This window comes from Macrobrachium rosenbergii, chromosome 3 (assembly GCF_040412425.1).
Source record: "Macrobrachium rosenbergii isolate ZJJX-2024 chromosome 3, ASM4041242v1, whole genome shotgun sequence".
NCBI lineage: Eukaryota > Metazoa > Arthropoda > Malacostraca > Decapoda > Palaemonidae > Macrobrachium > Macrobrachium rosenbergii.
This window is the reverse complement of record NC_089743.1, coordinates 62,149,614-62,175,620: the sequence shown is the minus strand read 5'-3', so window position 1 is coordinate 62,175,620 and position 26,007 is coordinate 62,149,614. Positions and strand designations below refer to the sequence as shown.

Genomic DNA, 26,007 nt, shown 5'->3' with positions numbered 1-26,007 from the left:
ATACATATATATACATATATATATATATAATATATATATATACATATATAAGATATATATATAATATATATATATATATATATATATATATATATATATATATATATATATATATATATATATATATATAGACTCATCATGTGTTTCTAGACACGCTGGTGTTTTTGGAACTTACGCTTGTTATTCCGATTCTTATTTTGCTTTCTGAATAAAAATTTTAAAGCAGTTTGATACATAATACCTGTTCTAGAGCGTATATATCCATTAACTTTTAATTGTTCAGCATTTGCTGCTGTTAGGCCTACTGCGCTTGGCAGATGCATCAACTTTATACATAAATTCCCATCTCGTTTCTACATAGGCTATATTTGTTCCCGGTTAATAATAATAACTTTTAGAAAAGTGACACATTTCATATTGTCTGTTATGACTGTATGCTTCGGTCGCTTCGGTAAATGTCGAGAGAGAGTCCCTACAAATGTGTCCCCTGATCCCATTACGAATCCGGGCTGGGGGGTGGGGCGGGGAGGGGGAGATGGCAGGGGGACTTGGTCACAGCTTGCTGTCTGCCAGTCCACACGTATACCTGCATCCTGTTCTCCAGTATGGTTCACTGTAAGGTGTCTAGAGAGAGAGAGAGAGAGAGAGAGAGAGAGAGAGAGAGAGAGAGAGAGAGAGAGAGAGGGCAGGGAAAGTGCTGTGGGCTACCAGCATCATACCAGCGAGCCGAGTAGACGAATTGTAATCCGCATCAATACTGACTGTGTCGAATCGATGAGGTAGGTATTGATGGCCGGATGTTGTGACCCAAATTCCTCCTCGAACGATTTCGTCAGAAGTAAGAGCCTGAGTCTCTTCAAAGAATAATAGTTTATGCTATCCACTTGTGTATTTGTCTTTCCTAGGGCTTCAAGTGTTATAATGAATGCCGGTTTCCTGAAGTGCATACCGGCCACGTGAGCGAAAGATATATTTTTATTCGTTTTTCTATTTAGATGTTTCCAATATGAGATTTACTTTTGAGTTATTATTATTATTATTATTATTATTATTATTATTATTATTATTATTATTATTATTATTATTATTATTATTATTATTATTATTGCCCTGAAGTACGCGAAGTCGTTCGCAGTGTATTGAAAGATTATGGTACAAACTACCGATTGAGAGAGAGAGAGAGAGAGAGAGAGAGAGAGAGAGAGAGAGAGAGAGAGAGAGAGAGAGAAAGAAGACTCTTTTATCGGCAATAGGCTTATTGGAATTTCAGAGACTTCTGAATCAGTATTGATAATTTCTTTACGTTAGATTGACAGCGGCAAGTTGTGAACTTTGCAGATGGAAGTATATGAAATTTTATTTAAGATAAATCCATTTAGAATTATCGGATATTAGAGCGCTTGATTTATATCTGTTATATCAATCTTTTGTGTATCTTTGTGTGTTTGTGAAAGTATATTTAGTTAATACTAACATTCTTGGAAAGTTGTTTTCGGGGCATTACCTACGATACTTTTTTTTCTTTTTTTTTTTTTAGTGGTCGCTCTGTAACAGGTGATTACGGGAAACATTTCAGAGACCCCAGACGTGAGTGAATTGCGGTGAAACTGACATTTAATTTTTACGTGATTATAAAACTTCGTTTGTGGCAGATTCCAATATAAGAAATAACTTTCTAAGACAAATACCATTTTTAGTTTTCTGAAAAGAAAACTACTGTGCCGCTTTGTCTGTCCGGACTTTTTCTGTCCACCCTCAGATCTTAACAACTACTGAGGCTAGATGGCTGCAAATTGGTATGTTGATCATCCACCCTCCAATCATCAAAGATACCAAATTGCAGCCCTCTAGCCTCAGTAGTTTTTATTTTATTTAAGGTTAAAGTTAGCCATAATCGATACAGGCCAGGCAGTGGTTAAAGTTTCATGGGCCGCCGCTCATACGGCATTATACCGAGACCGCCTGAAGATAAATCTATTTTCGGTGGTCTTGATAATACGCTGTAGCGGCTGTACAGAAAGCGCGATTGCGCCGAAGAAACCGCCGCATTTTTTACATGTTTTTCCTATGCCGAAGAAATCTATAAACGGAACACTTTCCTGAGAACTCTTACATTTGTCTGAGGGACATAAAAGTGTTTGTCTGTCACGCAATGGAACGAACACTTGGAACGACCTTTCGATCGATCAAATGTGGAAGTTTTCCAGGTTATACACCTCGCGGGGTCTGAGTCGAGCATTTGTTTCACTTGAACGTGGCCCCGGAATAGAACTTAAGCACATACTCTGCTCGCCGGTTGATTTAGAGTAGGTAGGCCATATGCCTTCACCTAAAGGGTGGGTTGAAGTTGGCAAAGTGTAAACGAGAGTCAAAGTCCTGTTGTAGACTCTGGACTCTAAATAACAGACCGAGACGACCCATGGAATCAGTTCATATCGGTCTAATTCTATGTAGATAAAATGATACAGATTAATTTTTGCTGCATGCACATGTATGTGATTATCCGTATGGATTCGTGCATATCAGCATTTTGTACAGGAACACAACAGAGTTGTTTTAAAGACTGTAATCTTGTCAATTTTAGTTAAGTGAATTTGCGAGTTTTTCATTAGATGAACAACGATTTATTATTTCAGTCGCTATCAACAAATAGCAAATAATCTTTTCACTTGTAAGACGTTACTCTCTGACGTGTTCTCTGTAACATTATCTTTGTATTTTTTCATCTGTTGAAACGAAAACCAGGCACAGTGTGAAATTATGATATATGGTGTTTAAACGCTTGAAATATATTAACAGATATAAGCATATGCTCTGAAAATAATTTCCAGCAGTAGACAAAAGTATAATTTGTTTATTAAGCAGAGAGAGAGAGAGAGAGAGAGAGAGAGAGAGAGAGAGAGAGAGAGAGAGAGAGAGAGATTTTATATGTGAGAAAAGCACACATGCACACACATATATATATATTTATATTTATATCTATATTTATATATATACCTGCTAAAACTAATATATATATATGTATATATATATATATATATATATATATATATATATATATATATATATATATATATATATATATATATTTTTTTTTAGCATGTACATGAATTTAGAACTTTTCCCTTCTATGATTTAGTGTTCTTTTATCCCCCAGTATTGGATTCCATCACAAACTATCTTCACAAGCTGCTGATTGCTATTCCTGCTTTGATTCTTTGGGTCTCTGCAGACCCCCTTGCTGCATTAGAAATGTCGTTATGGGCATTTGCTTTCATTTTATGGCCCATAGACATGCAGTGTCATAGAACAATTTGATACTTTTCTTTGTTGCTGCATTTATGTAATGCTCTCTGGGTATTGTTCAAGAAGCCCTACATCGAATATTCATAGCCTTTCTGGATAGAGGAAAACAATCATACTTGCGGCCATATGAGCAGTGTATTCTCCAATGTCATTCATAATTACACTATTGTTTGCAAATCTCTTAAAGGTGCCTCGTTTAGGTATACTTCAGTGGACTCTGTCTTCGTTGAATATTAAGCCCAAAATCTTTTTGTACGTTGCACAGATTGTTTAATTCTCTCTGAATTATTCGGTATCATTGGGCCCTGTTTGTACATGGCTTATAGAAACGTTTTTGGAAAGTTATCCGCTACACCAATTCCGTTGCGGGGAAACAACCAGAGTCGGTTTAATGACAACAAAGTCCCTGGGATTAAGTTTGACTTTGGAGCTGCGAACGGAACCTTCTCAGTACAGTTTACAAATGTATATGCAAAGCTGTGTTCCTCGTTATATCTGCAGAAACTTGGTTTAGTATACCGTCTTTACGTGAGCAGCAACATCTTTAATGTCGATTATTTCTATAGGAAACTCGTAAAGCATTTGGGAAGTGATGCAAGCTGAGAGATGAAGCACACAAAACTGCCCTCAGAGAAGGTCTCCTCCCTAATGATAATAATAATAATAATAATAATAATAATAATAATAATAATAATAATAATAATAATAATAATAATAATAATAATAATAATAATAATAAAACTCATCGTATAGCTATATATTTAATTTCATTCTTATATTGCCATTATATTTGACGGTATGGATACACTAATATTAAAATAATAATGATAATACTAGTTTGTATAGTGACATTTCTTTCTCATTCAACTTAGCCAAGTCTGTCTGGCTTGAGTTATGATGTACCAAAAGGGACTGGCCATGGTAAGCAAAGCTGGTCCTTGCTGACATGGCTCCCGAGAATAATTCAAAACAAACTCAAATATTTTTTAATGATAAGGTCAGTGAACCTTTGCACGAAACCTCAGCGAAGAATAGAAATATGAAGACCACTTCGCTTTGCACCCTGTGATTGCACGTGAGCCTTTTGCAGTGCGTATAATCAGCCCTCTTGCAGTTGAATGACAAACTAAAGTCTTTCCAAGACCACCTTATTGCATTAGGTGGCTTTGTTCTTTGGCCCAGTTCGTAGAGATGGCGCAATGAAAAAACTACTTTTTCCTTTCGACGTTATGGAATAGTTATTTACTTTCCCTTTCGACGCATTGGAAGAAGTATTTTTTCCTTTCGACGCAGTGGAAAAAGTATTTTTTCCTTTCGACGCAATGGAAGAAGTATTTTTTCCTTTCGACGAAATGGAAGAAGTATTTTTTGTTTTCGACGCAATAGAAGAAGTATTTTTTCGTTTCGACGTAGTGGAAGTACTGTTTTCCTTTCGAATCAATGGGAGAAGTATTGTTTTGCCTTTCGACTCAATAGAATAAGTATTTTTTCCATTTCGATGCAATGGAAGAAGTATTTTTTTTATCTTCGACGCACTGGAAGAAGTATTATTTCCTTTCGACGCATTGGAAGGAGTATTTTTTCCTTTCGACGCAGTAGGGGAAGTATTTTTTTCCTTTACGACGCAATGGGAGAAGTCTTTTTTCCTTTCAGCGTAATGGAAGAAGTACTTTTTGCTTTTGATTCAATGGAAGAAGGATTTTTCTTTCTCGACGCAATAGAATAAGTGTTGTTTTCCCATTTTCGATGCAGTGGAAGAAGTATTTTTTTTCTCTGGGGCAATGGAAGAGGTATTTTTTGCTGTCGACGCAATTGAAGAAGTAATTTTTTCCCTTTTGATGCAATGGAAGAAGTATTTTTTCTCTTCGTCATAATTGAAGAAGTCTTTTTTCCTTTCGACGCAATGAGGAAGTATTTTTTCCTTTTCGACTCCATGGAAGAATTATTTTCTCTTTCGAGGTAATAGAAGAAGTACTTTTTTCCTTTCGACTCATTGCAATAAGCATTTTTCCCTTTTGATGCAATGGAATAAGTATTTTTTCCCTTTCAATCCAATGGAATAAATATTTTTCTCCCTTTCGATGCAATTAAATAAGTATTTTTTCCCTTTCGACGCAATGGAATAAGTATTTTTTCTCTTTCGTTGCAATAGAATAAGTATTTTTTTCGCTTTCGATGCAATGGAATAAGTATTTTTTCCCTTGAGATGCTATTGAATAAGTATTCGTTCCCTTTCGACGCAATGGAATAAGTATTTTTTCCCTTTCGGCGCAATTGAAGAAGTATTTTTCCATTTTGATGCAAGGGAATAAGTATTTTTTTCCCTTTCGATCCAATGGAATAAGTATTTTTTCCATTTTGATGCAATTGAATAAGTATATTTTCACTTTCGATTCAGTGGAATAAGTATTTTTTTTCCCTTTCGATGCAATTTAATAAGTATTTTTTCACTTTCGACACAATGGAATAAGTATTCTTTCCCTTTCGATCCAATGGAATAAGTATTTTTTCCCTTTCGATCCAATGGAATAAGCATTTTTTCCCTTCGATCCAATGGGATAAGTATTTTTTTCTTTAGATCCAATGGAATAAGTATTTTTTCTCCCTTCGATCCAATGGAATAAGTATTTTTCCCCCTTTTTGATCCAATGGAATAAGTATTTTTTTCCTTTCGACGCAATGGAATAAGTATTTTTTTCCCTTTCGATGCAGTCGAAGAAGTACTTTTTTCCTTTTGACTTAATGGAAGAAGTATTGTTTTGCCTTTCGATGCAATGGAATTAGTATTTTTTCCCCTTTCGATTCACAAATCCAGAAATTTTTCGAGGAAAGTGAGTCATAGATTTATTAATTAACTTGACAATTGATTGAAGTTTTGCTTCATGTTGTATAACTAAAGAAAATAGTAAGTATTTGAATTTTATAAGCCACGAAAATAGTCCCGCAGCCCGGACCATTCAGGTGCAACGAACGAGATACCGACTGTAACCCCTACCGATATTTAGGAGTAGACTTGCAAACGGTGAAACTGACCGTCTGCCGAAAATATATGGGTGGCTTACTTAACAAGCACCACTAATTTCGTGTTAGATTTTGGGTCTAGATCCAGTGTATAAGATACCAGATGAAACTCTGGTATCTCCTGATTATAGAATGACCAGTGACAGACATACTAGAGGGTGGGTTCCCCCTCACAGACACACTGAAAAGGGCGGGTTAATTGGATCTAGATCCAACTTAGGAGATACCAAGTAAAATTTACTATACAATACCACTGCACATCCTAGAGTGCTATGGTGGTCATGACAGAAATTTTAGTGGGTGATTACCCCCTGACAGGCCCCACAATGAGTAGGGAGGGGGAGACAGGATCTACATCTAACGCTGGAGATACCAAGTAAAATTTGCACTGCAATAGCACTGCATATCCTAGAGTTCTGTGTTGGTAATGAAAGACATTTTAGTAGGTGGTTACCTCCTGACAGACACACCCTAACGAGTGGGGAGAGGGAAGGGCGAGCCCTGATAATTACTATATAGACTACGTATAGTAGGCTGCTATTCACCAGTAATATACATTATCGTGATATATTAATAAATATTTTTTCTCCTTTTATATACTTTGTATTTATTTTATACGAATATTATTTGTTTGTTTCATATAAATCATATTCATCTGTAGGCCTATAATAATTCGGTCATATTATTTTGTCAAGCAAGCAACTGACTTCAGTTACATTACTCTCTTTATATTATCTTTGTTTACGAGATGAACGTTGATATAAGCGAAGGCTGGAAGACTGGCACTGTAAAGCAGCATGTAAGTTCTTATCATTATTCGATTTAGTGCTATAAAATGTCTATGTACATAACGCTGTTAAATAGAGTAATACGCACCTATTGAATAGACAGTAATACACATATAAGATATACGCTATAGTCAGAGTACAAATCATAATAATTGCGCTATCGCCTACTCAGTTTGTTTTATCGAAGTAGGAATACCTTCTTTTAGTTTCAACTGACTTGCATACTTATGATCTCGTGGATACATTCAAGTTGTGTATTATCAGTTTTAGGAATGAATATCGTTGTTACCATAATCGATTTTTTTTTTCGGCTGGCGTAGAACTCGTCAAACATGAAACACCTGGCTGAGGAAGGACACTGATGATCTCTATTTCTTAAAACAATTTCTCCACACACAAAGTCATTTCGAACATTTCCATTCTCTCAAGAAGATTATGAATAAATATAAGAGCAAACTAGACCAAAAAATTAATCACCTAACATAAATGTAAAGAAAACAAGAGAAATGAAAATGAGAACATAAACAAGCTCAGGGAAGTTAGCCTACTCTGTTTACTGGAGGTCTTGCACACAGCTGACAGATTAGCCCTTTCGGTTGTCCAATTTTTATGACTGCGTTGGAGACGATTATAAATCATATTAGCAATTGTAAATACACTGAACAGATGTGAGAATATAATATGATGTTAGTGACTGCCTACAGGATATAATGAATAGTGAAAAAAATATCATTAGGGAGAAAGTTAAACGAATAATGGTCGTCAAAGCCAGCATCGATAGCATGTATTGAAACACATTGCATAGGCTGGCTCTGGTGCGTGCCGGCGGGAAGTTAAGTGACACACACACACTCAGCTCGCTTTAAACATCAAACTGCGGGCAATTTTCGTCTTAATTTTGCCCGTAAGTATTATTTTTTAGTTGAGTTTAAGTTTTCCTCCCTGAATATATGGTACTTGGTGGTGTCGTAGCTTAATCTGAGTGAGGCCAGCCGAAAATAAGTGGAGCTTATTTAAATAATTGACATGCTATTATAGGCCTACTTAATTTGGGAGTCAGGATCTCCAAGTTGTATGATCGTCAACTTCGGGAGGGGGACTACAATGGGGAAAAGTGTGTTGTAGTTAGCCTATCTTGAACAATTCGTTCACATTTTCGTTTCCAGTAATTATTTGTGTTGTGCTACATCATTTCTTTGTGAAAGTGTGGGTGTTAAAGCGGCTCTACACCATGGGACTTTGGTCTTAATATCATTCGAAATGCTATGTCCGATTGGTCTTAATATCAATCGAAATGCCGTATCCGATAAAAATTTTATCTCAATCACATGATCCAACCGCACCTCAAGAACAAGTCTGTTGATGGTGAGACACGGTGGGCTACGGACCTCGACATGGCTATAGTGCCCTAACTATAGGCCTAAGAAAATAAAATGACCAAAGACTGGCTATTAAAACGAGAAAACTTATCTCACATTTCTTTTTTAGAAGAATTGAGACTCACACTATATGACTGGTTTAATTATTTGAGAATGGATCAGCACACGTACTTGTAGCTGTTGTCACTTGTGACCCCTCCCATTCAGAAAAAAATACTACTTTGTGTGAAGCAATAACTCCACACGAAAGGCTCAGTGCTATATATATATATATATATATATATATATATGCATATATATATACATATATATATACATATATATACATATATATATACATATATACATATATATATATATATATATATATATATATATATATATATATATATATATATATATATATTAGTGAAATATTCCATAGCTCAATAGGAATTTAAAAACAAAAATAACTCCGGCAGTAATTCTTATCCTGTAACAATCACAATATTTCTTGCATTCAGGCCTGTATCTGCAAATCTCATGCATATATCGTAACATACAGAAGTGATGAAAGTTATAGAAGTTTATATAACTATAGGCTTATGCAGATTAAAAAGCTAGATGGGATAGGGTAATAGTGGGAGAAAAAGGAAAAATCATGTGTTATCCCATCATATTCGTATGTATTCCTTGTAGGCCTATAACTTATAATAGGATAATAGGTTTATGTAAAACGTTTGTCCATCTAATGCTGGATCATATCAGGGTTGTATCGACATTAAAGTATCATATATTCTTTACTTTTAATTTTGCACATGCGTTCATACTTTTTGTAAGTATTACGAGTATAAATTCACCCCAGAACTGGCATTCTGCAAATGACCAGTTCATGACGGCCGTCGGGACGGGAGATGTTCCCGTGACGCTGCCAAGAACAAAATTGATGACTGGTCTTAAGTCACCGTTCACACGATGAGATGTGGTTGAAATCTCACAAGCTGTAGGATTTCACGATCAACCCGTACTTGATCCCCACCAGACAGACTGTCTGACCAAGTGACAGTCCAAAATTACAATCCATATGATTCAATCTGGTTGGAACTAACCGGGCCTTTCAACTGATCATAAAACTAGACCTCATCATGTAGAGCTGCCCTTAGGGGAATGTACCAAGATTAAATTCCTTATTAATGTTTATATTTCTGATATGGAATTATTATTTTCCAGTATATCATTGCAGATTATAGAGTCTGTTCATGCAGCAGGTGCCACAGGAATTCAGAAGGCATGTATAATATGCAGATCTGAAGAAATATTTTTGCCTTTTAAATTTTATCTGGCTCACGAATTGCTCCAAATTACCATTTTCTTGTTGAATACTTTAAATATTAATATCGCCTATGATACATATTGAATCATTTCAAGGTGTCCTATCTCTCACCTACAATCGTTGGTTATGTCTGTCAGGGGGTAACCACCCACTAAAATGTCTGTCATTACCATCACAGCACTCTAGGATGTGCAGTGCTCTTGTAGTGCAAATTTTACTTGGTATCTCCAATGTTGGATGTAGATCCTGTCTCCCCCTTCCCACTCGTGGGGGTGTCTGTCAGGGGGTAACCACCCACTAAAATGTCTGTCATTACCATCACAGCACTCTAGAATATGCAGTGCTATTGTAGTGCAAATTTTACATGGTATCTCCAATGTTGGATGTAGATCCTGTCTCCCCTTCCCCACTCATTGTGGGGTGTCTGTCAGGGGGTAATCACCCACTAAAATGTCTGTCATGACCACCATAGCACTCTAGGATGTGCAGTGCTATTGAAGTGTAAATTTTACTTGGTATCTCCTAAGTTGGATCCAGATCCATTAACCCCTTTTCAGTGTGTCTGTGAGGGGGAACCCACCCTCTAGTATGTCTGTCACTGGTCATTCTATAATCAGGAGAGTCCAAGGATATATTATATATTAGTTTCATCTGGTATCTCATATACTGGATCTAGACCCAAAATCTAACAAGCAATTAGTGGTGCTTGTTAAGTGAGCCACCCATATATTTTTGGCAGACGGTCAGTTTCACCGTTTGCAAGTCTACTCCTAAATATCGGTAGGGGTTACAGTCGGTATCTCGTTCGTTGCATCTGAATGGTCCGGGCTGCCGCTCTAAAACGCTGTATAATTAGATTTTTGCAATCACGTTAACGGCAGTTCCATAAAAAGTAGGATCTTGCGGCGTTTATAAATTGACCACAAACCGCTTTACTAAAGTTGAAATCTTATTTTGCTTCAGGTTGAAAATAAAATTCAATGTGACTTTAGAACAGAATTTGAAAAAATGCAGCAGAAGCATTCTCTCATGAAACTGGAGTCATGAAATCGAAGGAAAAGAATGTTAATGATCCAATTAAGGTAGCCTGACATTCACCCGGAAATGATATCATTATTGTCGCCTGAGAATATTCGTTATTCTTGAATCGGAGTAACCTTCGTAGGTGGTAAGGTCATGACCACGAAGACATGATCCCGGATATCGAGGAAGTGAAATTCTGATACGGTTGTTATACTTGGTATTAAATTAGGTAGCTCAGTGCTTAGTGATATTTAAGCTTAAAGATAGGAATTTATCCAATAAGAAATTATTACGACTGGATGATAAACGATGCTTCATTACTTGTAGATTAATATTAAATAGCCTTGAATTTAGAGAGAGAGAGAGAGAGAGAGAGAGAGAGAGAGAGAGAGAGAGAGAGAGAGAGAGAGAGAGAATTTTAATATGGCGTTGCGATGGAGGGAGTAGTTGTACTTGGTAATTAAAATTATGATGGAGTTGAAGATAATAATAATAATAATAATAATAATAATAATAATAATAATAATAATAATATAATAATAATAATAATGTTCTCCATACATTCTTCCGTCTTTAACTCCGGTCAAACTATTGCCTTTATCTGAACTTCAGGGCGGTACGCAGCGTCCTTACGATCGCGATTTATTGTCTCGACATTTTCTAGAACACTTACTGATATTGTTAATAATAATATTAATAGGTGTAGTCTAATGATTAGAACGCTCGCCGCACGAGCGAGTCCGCTAACCTGGCAACTGAGGTAGTCTGGCAGGGAAGCCACAATCTCTGAAGTCAGTACTGTTCAAAGAGTAGTTGTATAGTTAACAAATCTGGAAAAAACTATTCATTCTCTCCCCTCATTGAGTACACAATAAATTCTTCGTACCCTGAAACGCAATTGATCAATTCGCGTAGAACGATTTTATCATACTCTTCGGGATACTGACTGAACATTTACTAGCAACCCAGTATATAACCTATATATATATATATATATATATATATATATATATATATATATATATATATATATATATATATATATGTGTGTGTGTGTGTGTGTGTGTGTGTGTGTGTGTGTGTGTGTGTGTGTGGGGGTGCATGTGTATGTGTGTGTGTGTGTGTGTGTGTAGGATATAAAGATATTCTGGCACTACGATCCACAGGATCGAGGTTCACGATCTTTTAACATTACAAATAATTTCGTTTTTGCATTCTGATGTTATAGCTTCAACATCGAAGCTAACAAGCAATTAATGAAAAAGTCCTGATTTGTAGAAAAGCTTGAAAATCAAATAGAAAAATAGTGGTATATTCATAAGATACGGATGCAAGGTATAAATTTGTGTTTATAATGCCCAGTTTAACATAGCAAGTTCAAATGCCGTGCAAATATGGAATTCTCTTAATGGCAAAATAGTGTCAAAATGTAGTCACTGTGAACGTGAACGTTTGATATAGCCTGCAAACCACCAACGAAAGTGAAGTCATAATTCATCCTAATATATATCTCGTTAATAATTTATTAAAGAGGAAAGTCGCAGAAGGACCCTTTGAACCGATACCAAATTCCGCATTCCTCATCACAAAAATAAAGCAAGAGGTGATGTTTACTGACACGAAATGCGGTAGTTATTCGAAATCATTTAAATTGCTATGTCCTTATCGCATGTTGCCTTTGTTTTTGCGTGGCGTTTTTGCTTTATCCGAAATAAATCTTCATTGTAGTTTGTATATGTGAAAAGTATCGTCAATATGTCGTAAATATTGACGAATGGTTTTCATTAGTTGCACTCTAAAATATCGTCTAGATTCTTGCATGATTACTTCTAGAAAAGACAAAGGTAAACACACAAACATACATCATACATACATGCATACACACACATACGTACTTATATAATATATATAATATCTATATATCTATATATATATATATATATATATATATATATATATATATATATATATATATATATATATATATATATACTATTCGATTATGACTATATATATATATATACTGTATATATATATATATATATATATATATATATATATATATATATATATATATATATATAGTATATATATATATGTAGTCATAATCGAATATTACCCTATATGTACTACCATAGCTGTCTTTAGGAATTATTATTATTATTATTATTATTATTATTATTATTATTATTATTATTATTATTATTATTATTATTATTATTATTATTATAGCTTTTGTTATTTCATCGGCGATTTGATTATATTCAGAAGACATGTAAAATCACTAAACAGTTTATATTCCTGCGAATGACACATATCAACTATAAATGATTTAAATTTGTCATGGAAGGTAGATATCAGCCATCACTGCAACCTGTCTTGCATGTTGGGGCTATCTCAATCAAAGGACATCGGAAGTCGATTAGCAGATGACATATAATGGCGAAATGTCAATGACGAATCTTTTCTAGAGCAGCTACGTTAGTCTCAAGAACTTTTATTTTCTCTGGAAACTGGGATGCACCAGCACCCCACTTAAATGAAGACTCAGGAATGCAGATTATTTTTCATTTACTTCGGTATTTCTCGTTCTTTTATATTCTGCTTACAATCATAATTTGGATTAATCCATTTCGCTCGTTTTATCTCATTAATTTGATATCATGATCATTTTATATTCTTACTTTCCTGTGGATGGCTGGTACTCCGTGACGCTGTTCCATAGTTTCTTTAATTTATACTATCATACATGCATGTATACGTACGTGTCTGCTTGCCTGTTTTGGAGGAAGGTTTAAGAGCATGAAACTGGAGAAGATAATGTAGAGATAAACCGTTTCTATTCCAATTTGTGGAAGCGAGGATAGGTTTCTTAATGTGACGTTTTTCATGTTTTGGAAGGAAAGTTAATTTAGTCTAATCCTCACGGATTTCATTTACTTCCTCTGGCAGGCCCTCCCTCCCCTACATAAAAGTTTTCACGATTATACTTGTTTAGAGAGAGAGAGAGAGAGAGAGAGAGAGAGAGGCGGAAAAACTTCAAGTACAGAAGTACTTACTGTAGGTTTCAGTTGCTTTTATGACTTGCTTGGGTCAGTTGACAGTGCCCTGGCCTTTCATTTGAGATCCCGCGTTCGATCCCGATGTGAGCCAGATATTAATTTTAATACTGTGTATGAATGTGCGTGAACTTATGACTGCTTTTCCCTCCTCATGACACATACTTTTTGTAACTGTCATCATTCAAAGATGGTATGTTAATTCTAAAGAGCATTGTGATATTGATTAGTTATTATTCTTAGCGACAAGGCATAAGCGTATTGGCCATGAGGGGTTCCCGACTTTTGCATGCACTAAGCTCACTGCTTGTTCTTGGTTACTCTAACGACTTCTATCAATCATTTCAGACATTTTATCTGTGTCTGTAGACAGCAGTGATTTGGTTTCACCGCCCGTAGCCAGTGCGTTGTTGACCTGTAAGGTAATTGAGTTCACTATCCAAACGAACTCTTAGCTTCCATGATCCTTACCTTTTTCTCTGTAGAAACACGCTTACAAGTAGCCATATTCAGAAAATACACACACACATGCACAGACCTCTTTAATTATGCATAATAAAATGTAAGTAACGAGCAAAGGGGGCAGAAGAACAAAAGAGTTCCCTTAGTTCATATGCTCACACGAATCTTTTGTCAGTCTCAGAGTAAGTCATAGTTGTATTAACAACGTGTATCTATTTTTTTTCGTCTTAGCCAGAAACGAAATAAACATTCTGTACGTAATTTGAATCAGTGGCGTGACAATTAATCCCATCGCAAAAGGGTACAAGAACAAGATTTGCCAACCTGCCTTCTTAATATTTTGAGCATTTGTTTCGTGAATTGTAGCTCAGTGACAGTAGCGGAGCGGAAAGAAATAATTACCACCTTACTCTGGCTTAATATAAAGCCCCATTACAAAATTTTCCAATATCATAACTATAAATCTCTAACCAATACAGTATGGCCGCCTTCCTGTAATGATTGATGACTATGTTTTGTCTGTTCATAATAAAATATTAAAGTAAAACAGCAGAGTCATGCACAGTCTGTTTACGCAGGAGATTAGAAAAATGCAACACTGATTTATGAGGTTATGTACAGTACACATTCTACATTTTTAATTTAGCAAAAGGCTTTCAGTCATTTTCCTGAACTTTAGTGGGTAAATAATTCTGGTGCAATTATATATATATATATATATATATATATATATATATATATATATATATATATATATATATATATATATATATATATATATATCTGTATATATTTATATATCTATATATTATATATATATATCTATATATTATATATATATATATATATATATATATATATATATATATATATATATATACAGGCTATATATATATACATATAATTAACATGTCTGATTCAGCAAACACTATTTTAAGTTTAATTCTCAGATACTAAATTTTTAACATGAACTTTATACGCTCATGTATTATTCTAAGGTTTGACTATGACTAACGTAATAAATGATGTAAATTTCATTCATTACAAAATTCCAATGTTGTGAAAAGAATTAGAAAGAAAAAGTTATATCATCGATTATAAGCAGTCTTCCAAGAAGCAGCCATAAATAATAGAAGCTAAAAGCTAATTACCCTTTTGCAAGTAACGACTCAACCTTTTAAAAACACGAAAAGATAAATTACTTTGTGCAAGTCCCGTAAGGGGTACTGTAGTGCCGTCAGGGCACCTCACGTGGTGTGCCGTAGGTATTACTGAAGGGTGTTTGCAGCGTCTTGTCGGCTCCTAAGCTGCACCGCTTTTTAGCCTTTTGCTCTGCATCCATTCCCGCTGCCTCTTTTCAGTCTTGTTGTCCGACATCTCTGATTATCATTTCTTGGTGCAGCTGTCGGGTTTTGTTCCAGCGTTAGATCCTTGAGCTTATCTTTATTTTCTGGGTCTCTTTATCTTACTTTCCAACAGCTCCACCTCCCTTTCTTCACTGTCTTAAGCAAGCACTGAATGGCCGAAAGGGCCCCAGTGCTTGACTTGACAGCCTAAATTTCATAAAATCAGTCAAATTAGACCTTTCAGTTTCCCATTTCACTTGCAATTCCAGAAGCAGATATCCGGGACGAGAATGTCAGAATCCTTCTCCGTTTAAATGTCTTATATAAAAAGTGGGTTAGTTCACGATTCATTTCTCAGTCTTAAGATGAAAGCCTTCCAAGTGATAAGGTAATCTTCTAGAATAAACAAATATTTCTTAAGCTTAAAAAAAGAATATATTCATTTAAGAGACATTACAAATGACTGTATTCCATCTCTGATTAAGATGATAAAAAATAAAAAAAAAATATTTACTTTTCCAATCTCAGTCAAGCATATTAAATTACAGTTAACCAAAAGATAAAAAATAGAAGGGAACTGCAGGAATTTAAATTGGAAGATAACCTAAAAGGCTAAAAATTACGTATAATGATTAAGTTTCAAACACCAGACCTCTCTTCAAAAGCATATTGTAAAAAAAAAAAACATTCAAGAAATAGACGAACATGTAGCATTTCTGATTAATGTTGTCTTTAGAATAACCGTCACTTTGAGATTTTTGCACCAAGTACATTATAACTGGGTACACTTGCAGCTGAATGGGTGATATTGATAGTGTGTGTCATTCCCTGTTCAAGGTCCAGGGAATGATTTATAGTCCGTGTCGACGTTAGACACGGCTTTTCTGATTGTCATCTGTCTTGTGTCACTGCAGATACAACTTCATTATTCTTGGATTTCGTACAAAGTTTCTCTCTCTCTCTCTCTCTCTCTCTCTCTCTCTCTCTCTCTCTCTCTCTCTCTCTCTCTCTCTTCCCCGTAGGAAGTTAGTGCCGTCAATGCAGCTCATGTGGTGCACTGTAGGCGTTACTTAAGGGTCTTTGCAGCGTCCCTTCGGTCTGCTACCTCTTTCATTCCTTTTACTGTACCTCCATTCATATTCTCTTTCTTCCATCTTACTTTCCACCCTCTTTAACAACTGTTTCATAGTTCAGCTGCGAGGTTTTCCTGTTACACCTTTCAAACCTTTTACTGTCAATTTCCGTTTCAGCGCTGAATGACCTCGTAGGTCCCAGCGCTTGGCCTCTGGCCTAAATTCTATATTCTATTCTCTTCTCTTCTCTTCTCATACACAATATACATACATATATATACACATATATATATACACACACATATATATATAGATATATATATTATTCAACTTGCAAATGGATATCTGTCGGTGCAACAACCTATCCCGGCCCAATAGTCTCTCTCTCTCTCTCTCTCTCTCTCTCTCTCTCTCTCTCTCTCTCTCTCTCTCAAACACTATTCTATAAGCTCACGTGTACGTATGTATGTGTATAAGAGAAAATCGTGGAGGTAGTTACTCACGAGAGGTAAGGGAGAGTTTAGATTTTAAACTAACCTGATAGTGTGTTGATGACAAATATAGAAGACAAATCAGATGTCATAACGAAAACAAAGGATATTTTCGGATAGAAACAAAATAAATAAACAAATCTAAATAAAAAAATCACCAAATAAGTGACACAGCAAAAATCAGAGAGAAAAAGCACTATTCCAAATCTCTTCTCTCCTCCCTCATTACCCCGGGATCTGGATTCTGTTTCCCTCAGAGCAGTAAATCCTTTTCCTTCCTCGGCCACATTCGTCAACTACCTCCATCTGTATTCATTATTTTCCTCTTGTCTCTCCTTCCTTCCTTCCTTCGTCTCTCTCTTCCAAGGATAACGAACGACCCTTCGTGAAATGTCGTCCGGAGACTGTTGCGTGTCTCATTGGTAACAGGTCCTCCTATTGACCAAATCCTGAAGGTCACTTTTCATGGCTGTCCCGCTCTATTTTGGGTTTCTACACATGTGGTGGCTCTCTCTCTCTCTCTCTCTCTCTCTCTCTCTCTCTCTCTCTCTCTCTCTCTCTCTCTCTCTCTTCGCGGGTTGGTAAGTCGTTCTCTCGTAGCTTTCCCTCTTAATATTAATTGTATTTGTGTCCTTAACGAATGCATGATTAGGTCTATAACTTATAGGCATAATCATGCTTAGGGAGGAGGTAGCCTAGTGTCGCCTGCACGCATGCCGTATTGATATGATTGCATTCAGTCAAGTAATATTGGAGCTTTCGTTAGGACTGAGAACATGCAACGTTCGCAGCCTTGAGATAAACAATTGCTCTCTGTATGTGTTCGCGCGTGTGTCTGCATGTACCTATCATAACTACTCCTTCGAACGTATTTTATTTTATTCTTAATATAGGCTTACACTTGCTGAAAAATCTGTCGGGAATTATTGACCAATTCTTCGTAACAATGTTGACAAAATTTTTCTTTTAAATGATACACACTAAAAAAAATAGCGATAAATCAAAATGTCAAGTAAAAAATATGATTTAAGTTAATTCGAATTCAGTTAACCTACACCATTTGATTTATCATACTTGGTTTACTATCTGAATTTTAATCTGCACCTTCTATTATTAAACGTCTTTTCTCAAAGTATTCAGTGTAATCTTCCCTTCTTCGGCCTTCTTCATTAACAGACCAGTTTTAACTATTCAGGCCTCTTATGCTCTCACTTTTTCTTTTTCCTCTGGAGAATCTTGATCTTCTCACATCATATCCATACTTAGTTCATTTCAGGCCTTCAGAATCTGCAAACCTTTGATATGATTTTCAGTTCGTCTGATTGTATTTAACTCTTTACAACTCCTTCGACTATGTTTGATCTGACCAGAAAAATTTCTGCCCAAACAATTACTCGAGAGGAAATTCGTTGGCCATCTGTACCCTGTAATCGCTGGATACGGTGTTGCTTCTTGGAGTTCTTTGATTTTCACTCTCGGGTCCTTTGGCGTTTCGTCCTTTTTATTGTATACTTTGAAACCACACAAATCTGTTATGATGGCTCCCTTTTTTTATAACTTGATTTAGAAGTCTTGTATCAGTGTTGTGCAAAGGCAACCCAGTATAACGTTTGTTCTTTCATTTTTCTTTTGCTTCTTGAAAGCAATTTAAACACACTCTCAGACTCACGTATACACATGTAAACTACACACTCTGACACACACATATGTATATATATATATATATATATATATATATATATATATATATATATATATATATATATATATATATATATATATATATATATATATATATCAATTATATATATATATATTCAGTTCTGTATGTATCATTCGGCCTCTAAATATCTGACATTATTTTATTTAACTAACGCTGAACTATAATTACATAAGAGGTAGTAACAAAGCAACGTACTGTTAGCATGACGCAATTCTCGGATTTACGACACGGGAAAGAGCGCCAGTCACCTGCCCCTTTAGAATTAAGGCCATTAATGAACTTCAGCGCTCTTTATTATGATTACTATCGCTGCAAAGTATGGACTGCGTCACATTATATTCCCGTCTCGGGAATGCAGTTCGTTTTCAAGGAAAAGGAGAAAATTCGTAAGAATTCAGCTTAAAAGAGAATTTATAGTTTCATCATGAACTCTTCAAAAAATGAAAGCATGTTGCGCAGTCAATGTTTTAACGAATGTTTAATACGGTTTTAATTGCATACAAAAAGCTCTAATCAAGAATCTCCCTTCAATTCCCTCTTTTTTTATTTTTCATTTTTTTTATTTTTTTTATATTTTTTCAAATGCTATTTGATCTTCGTCTATTTTGCATAAACCCTTGATCTAAATTTTGGCAAGGCGAACTGGAATTAAAGCCCAGATCACCTACAAACCAAGAAGCAGGTATCAGAAGAGGTCTAATTTTCTCTGAATAGAATTGTTTTTTGATATGTAGCCTATACGGCGTGAATACGTTTGCTTTCCGCGTCGTATTTTTAATACAGCTGTTTCTTTCATAATTTAACGGTTAGTAACACTTTGCAGCCAAGAACTTGCCTTGAAAAGTACACGTTTTGCGATATTTTTATCAGATTTCGGTCTTGAATACTATTACATACATGGAATTGATATCAGGCCTATTGTCAGATTTTTTAGGCAACAGTATTTGCGAATTATCCGTACAATGGCTGCACGTTGTGTATATTTCGCAAATTACGCAACAGACCTTTTTTAAAGCCTTTGTCTATCTTCTCTGGCTTAAATTATGAATAATTTAGTGAACAAATCCACAGAAGATGGACAAAAGTAGTAAAATTGTCCATTTGTGTGATTTCAGAAATATACAAATTTGTTAAAATTTGCGTTTTTTAATATTACTGTGAAACTTCTTTGCCTTTTCACCTAGATCATATCTTGATAGGTGCTAGCTAATGATTAAAATGACTAAATTGTTTATACAGTCTGCCTTGCAACGACATCGGTCATTGTGACCTCGGTGGGCAGGCGCAGAGGTTTAAATTTATACGTCAAAGACTGGGTCGTCATGACGTCATCACTCTCAGGACACGTAGACATTTAATTAAAAAATATTGATATAAATGACCATTGAACTGATGGATGAGGCCAGTGTTCTTTAGTCGCGTCACATAGTTATTATAAGAAATGAAGGGAAGTATTTTGAATTTAAACGATTGTCATGCATGTCATTTTTCCTAGATGATCTATACATAGCTCACAAGGATATGAAATAAATCTGATCTGTATTATCATGATGGTCACAAAGTCAGCCAGTCATCACTCATATCATCAGACATTTTAATTTTCTAGTCCCTTAACCTATTAAGCAATAGGTAGTCACGACTAATTTAGCTTTTCATGCGTAGCGGTGCCTAACTTTGTAATTTAAGAATTCACCAACGTCGCGATTACAAGCTTAGTTGTATAGAAAAGTAGTAGTGATTAATAATTTGTAGCTTCAGCACTTTGTGTCCAATAAGCAGGATAACTATTTTTCGCTAAAATGTGATTATTATGTTCATAAGCAGTTTTACAAACCTGAATTAAGTAAATGTCTCTTATTCCCTCCAATGTTTTAAAGTATAGGAAAATTCCACTAAATTATATACGAATCATCGCTTACCTTTCAAAGAAAAAAAAAGCTGAGACAGAGTCATTTCAAGCGTCGTAATTGCCTGATAGTACAGATTATTATGGGGAGGTTTCGTGTAAGGAAAACTCGTGAAACTAAATGAACGTTTTGAATAACGAAATCTATTTTGCATGCTGATTAAAGCGTGACTCTGCTTGCGACAGATGTTAGGAACACTATTGAGCCAAGTTAAATAAATAACACGCACACACGTACATACAATACCGATATATTGTGAGAAGACTTCTTCCGGATATCCTAAGAGTTTTCTTCTTTCAGCAAGGAGAAAAAAGTATAACGTTTAACCAGACCACTGAGCTGATTAACAGCTCTCCTAGGGCTGGCCCGAAGGATTAGACTTATTTTACGTGGCTAAGAACCAATTGGTTACCTAGCAACGGGACCTACAGCTTATGGTGGAATCCGAACCACATTATAGCGAGAAATGAATTTCTATCACCAGAAATAAATTCCTCTAATTCTTCATTGGCCGGGCGGAGATTTTTCAGCAAGGAATGGAAGTACCTATAGAACACGCATGGTTTGAGAGAAAGCTGTTTCTTTGGTCGTTTTCAATCCAAGTAGCTTTTGATCAAAACAATGTTTCCAACCACGGCGACTACATTTGTTTGTACCCCAGATTATAAAAATTAATTAGTCAATGAACAAACATTCGCCTATTTATGTGAAGAACTTTCTCGTGATCGAGAGGATATAATTGTAGCCTTTATGTTCTAAGGACCTAAACGCGTTTATGAAATGCTCAAGCAAACTTATATTCCTGAGTTATATGTGAAATACATTCTCTCGCGAGGTTAACAATTAACCCTTTCCAAGGGACTGCTGCATTACCCCCAAGTGGGGGCAATTAGCAATAAGCTTGGAACCACTGCAGTCGAGGCATTGTGGAAATAATTATCTGTGCTCAAATCACGCGACACTTGTAGCTTTCCCAAGACGGGATTAACGAAAGGGTACATGAATGAAGAATCACAATCTGTATCTCTCGTTTCTTTATGCATTATGCGGTACTCGCGTATATACGTATCCATGTTTTTTTTTTATTGTTAGGCTGTTTCTTCTAACAGGGTGTCACTATTATATATATATATATATATATATATATATATATATATATATATATATATATACTATATATATATATAGATTGATAGATAGATATATAATATATTATATATATATATAGATATATATCTATCTAGTTATTTGTCTATGTCTATATATATTATATAATACAATACACACACACACACACACACACACATATATATATATACATATATATATATATATATATATATATATATATATATATATATATATATATATATATATATTGCCCAGACTAAAAAGCGGCTACAAATGGCACTGAGGTTATCTGAATTAAGGTATATTCAGCTGTGTAAACTGGATCCTCGCGAAAAGTTATCTGTCATGGTGGCTGTAAGCTTCAGAAACGCGGTCAGTATTAATAGTTTACCTTGACAACTAAGTTAAAATCAAAACAACGTCATTTCTCTCATATGAATTTTAATATTTTTAATATTTTAATATTTAATTCCAGAGATCTTTTCAAATACTTTTTAGAATAACCGGAAACGTACTGATTCTTTGGCAAAGCTCTCATTTCGAAATCATCCCACATCAAGAAATAGTTTCGAGACGCCTCTGTCCTCTCCATTCTCCGGATTTTCCGTTTCGGATCGAAAGTCATTCGGCTGAAATTTTGGCTTGAAGGACGACGACCATGAAAATTGTAATGCTCACGAAATTTCTGGTAAAACCAAGGTCTCTAATATACACACACATACATATATATTTATTTGTTTATATGTATATGTTTATATATATACATATATATAATTTTATGTATATATATACATATCTATTATATATACATATATATAAATACACACACGCACGCACACACAAACACACACGCACATATACATATACATATGCATGTATATGCATTTGTATGTGTGTATACGCCTGTGTGTGTGTTGTGTGTCTAGGTATGTTTAGATTTTCTTCGAATTCAACAAACATAAAAATCCAGGTTCGTCGAAGAGAACATGAAGTTAACCTTTAAAATCTTCCATATCGAATGCACATTCCGTTCTTGCATGCAAGGGAAGTAAAATGCGCACTGCTTGTAGGTTGACCAGAAGATTGGTGCCCTTTCTAGTATTTTATCACCTTCCTTGCATTAGCAATTAGAGAGAGAAATTTGTCCTTAGCGCTCGTGACATTGGAGCGGTCATTACTCCCTCGATGGTGGTGGCAGCCTCTTGGAGTTTTTCTTAAAATATGCTATTATCTTTTTCAAAATTGCGTAAGGACGATTACTCCATAGATAAATAGATAGGAAGTGGTTGGCAAATGAATGGAATTATGCGCGAACTTTGTATTCATAGATATGCATTTATAAACTCGCGCACACACAAATATATATATGTATACTTATATGAATATATATATACAGTATATATATACATATATATACAGTATATATATATGTGTATATATATATATATATATATATATATATATATATATATATATATATATATATATATATATATATATATACACACACACACACACACACACACACACACACACACACTTATACACGCATATAAATCACAACTTAATACCAGTAACTTATGCACGATGTACAGTCACTATAATGGTTAATAAAAAACTTTTGTGCCTACGTAATTACACGAGCTTAACGACCCAGTTGCCACGTACCTGGAGAAAATGATCCCCATTATTCCAATTACTGGAATGAAAACGGAAACACAAATTGGGTGGCCTCACACGCAATGGTTCGGCAAACGAACGTCATTTTACTGTGTAATCAATTTACCTCAGTGGTCCTCGATTCCAATCGGGGTTTTGCAAGAAGCATAAAATTATATATGATATACGTTGTGTTTTGATGCCATGTATCGCAATTTATTATGACCCTCAAAGCTAAATCTGGAGACAATGTAATCCCCTAGAAGTGTGCATCGCTCTTCAAAAGGACGATATTTGTATGTTCAGTGACTGAATGACAGTTTCCCGGAATTTCTGATGTGGTTAACAGAGCGAGCGTGAGAGAGATCAGACCAAAACAGCGCTCCGCGCACGGAAGCCCTGTTTTATATTCACTTAGCAAACAAAATCTTCCGGGCAACCAGAGGTCTCATTTCTGATTTTATTTTCTGCAGGTGTTTGTGTGTGTGTGTGTGTGTGCTTTCTTTCAGTTAGGTTTAACTAATATTTTCTCTAAGAATAATGTGCTCACACCGACCCTGTGAAAGAGAAAGCCGGGTATGTTTAAGTTTTCCGAAGCATACCAAGAAACCTCAGCTTTATCAAATTAAGCTACAAGAGGTCACATTGTCACCGGTATAAAAGAGATTCCCATTTGATCAGGATGCTGCATTTTCAGAGATTTCAGTTGTGATGTCTTCAAAGGCATTGAGTCGATTTTTGATAGTGTTTCTAATAGATGAGTAGACGATGAAAATCAGCATAAAAGGTTTCTCATACTTTAGCATATGAAAGGCATGTTTTAACATTTTAACAAACTGTAAACTTTATATAAAATTAAAACTTAGAAAATTGCCGCATAACATCATCATAAACAAAAAAAAAATCACTGGGGAAGACAAACACAGATAAACATATTCCCACTATTACGACATCTGATTTATTTTACAATAGTAGCGACATATCTAACTGTAAACTAATATACAGTATATACATATATATATGTGTGTGTGTACATGTAAACTAATATATATATATTATATATATATATGTGTGTGTACATGTAAAGTAATTATATATATATATATATATATATATATATATATATATATATATATATATATATATATATATATATATGTACAGTATATATAACTGTATACTCCTTAAGTCACATTCACCATGAACATATATTTATTTCAAAATTGCCCCAATGACCTCTTAACTGCTGGTCTCTTCTTTTTAGTTTTAATGACGCACGCTGTTGTATGGTGTTGTGAAAGGCACATACCAATAATGTATGATAATATTATTTTTTTAATTTAATTAATCGTTTCTTGAACATCGTATTGACGTGGCAAATAAGAAAATCGTATGTGGGTCATTTTAATGAGTGTCGGAGAAAACATCCCATTGTGAATATGTTTTATCTAAGTTATTCTCCTTCTACCTTATTTCATCAAAACAGTCCGTGGGCTCAAGTGAATTTTGCCGTAACATACCCGCACACACATTTGTCAAGGTAACAGTGGAGTCTTTATCGTACAAATAAAACTAGAACCAAAATGGCATTCCACTCTCCATCACACAAAGATCATTACAAAAGCAACAGTTTCAGTCATAAATCGAACCTTTTCGGTACATCTTCTTAATTAAAAAGGATATTAAGATTCTACACGTCCTTGGACGCTCAACTTTGTCCCGGAGCAGAATGTCTGAAGTTGTGTGATAGATTCCAACTTTCCGAGTGTGGGACCTCACGCGATAGGAAATGTTTGAGGCGCATCGATCTGCTGTGAGTGAAAGCAAATCATTGCTGAGTTTTCGACCAATGGAGAATCTGGGCTTTGTTGAATAACTGTAGATGCTTCAAGTGAGAGCAACGTAGTGCTGAGTTTATGATCGGGGAGACTTCGGATGGTATAACTGTCATTGCTACAAGTAAAAGCAAATCAGTGTTGAGTTTATGATCCATGGAAGACTTCCTATAGTCTAACTGCAACTGCTACAAGCGAAAGCAAATCAGTGCTGAGTTTATGACCCACGAAAAACTTCCTACTGATTGTAACTGCTACAAGATAAAGCAAACCAGTGTTGAGTTTGTGACCAAGGGAAGGCTATGGAATAATTGTAACCGCTACAAGCGAAAGCAAATCAATGTTTAGTTTATGACCCGTGGGAGACTTCGGAATGTCTATTTATAACTGCTACAAGGTAAAGCAAATCAGTGTTGGGTTTATGTCCCAGGGGAGACTTCGAACTGTGTACAACTGTAACTGCTATCAGATGATCGCGAATGAGTGTCGAGT

General features: G+C 35.2%; 1 protein-coding gene across 2 annotated transcripts in view; it reads left to right on the top strand.

Annotated features, from left to right (window-relative positions):
• LOC136856356 (tubulin beta-1 chain-like) overlaps positions 1-26,007 on the top strand; it is a 71,268-nt gene that overhangs the window by 12,613 nt on the left and 32,648 nt on the right. Inside the window, exon 1 of one of the 2 annotated variants that reach the window (XM_067134149.1) lies at positions 7,924-8,019. The exons of the other annotated variant lie outside the window; for it this stretch is intronic. The gene's annotated coding sequence lies outside the window, so the exon portion shown is untranslated. Of the gene's footprint in view, positions 1-7,923; positions 8,020-26,007 lie in introns of those variants that run through there. 2 annotated transcript variants of the gene reach the window in all.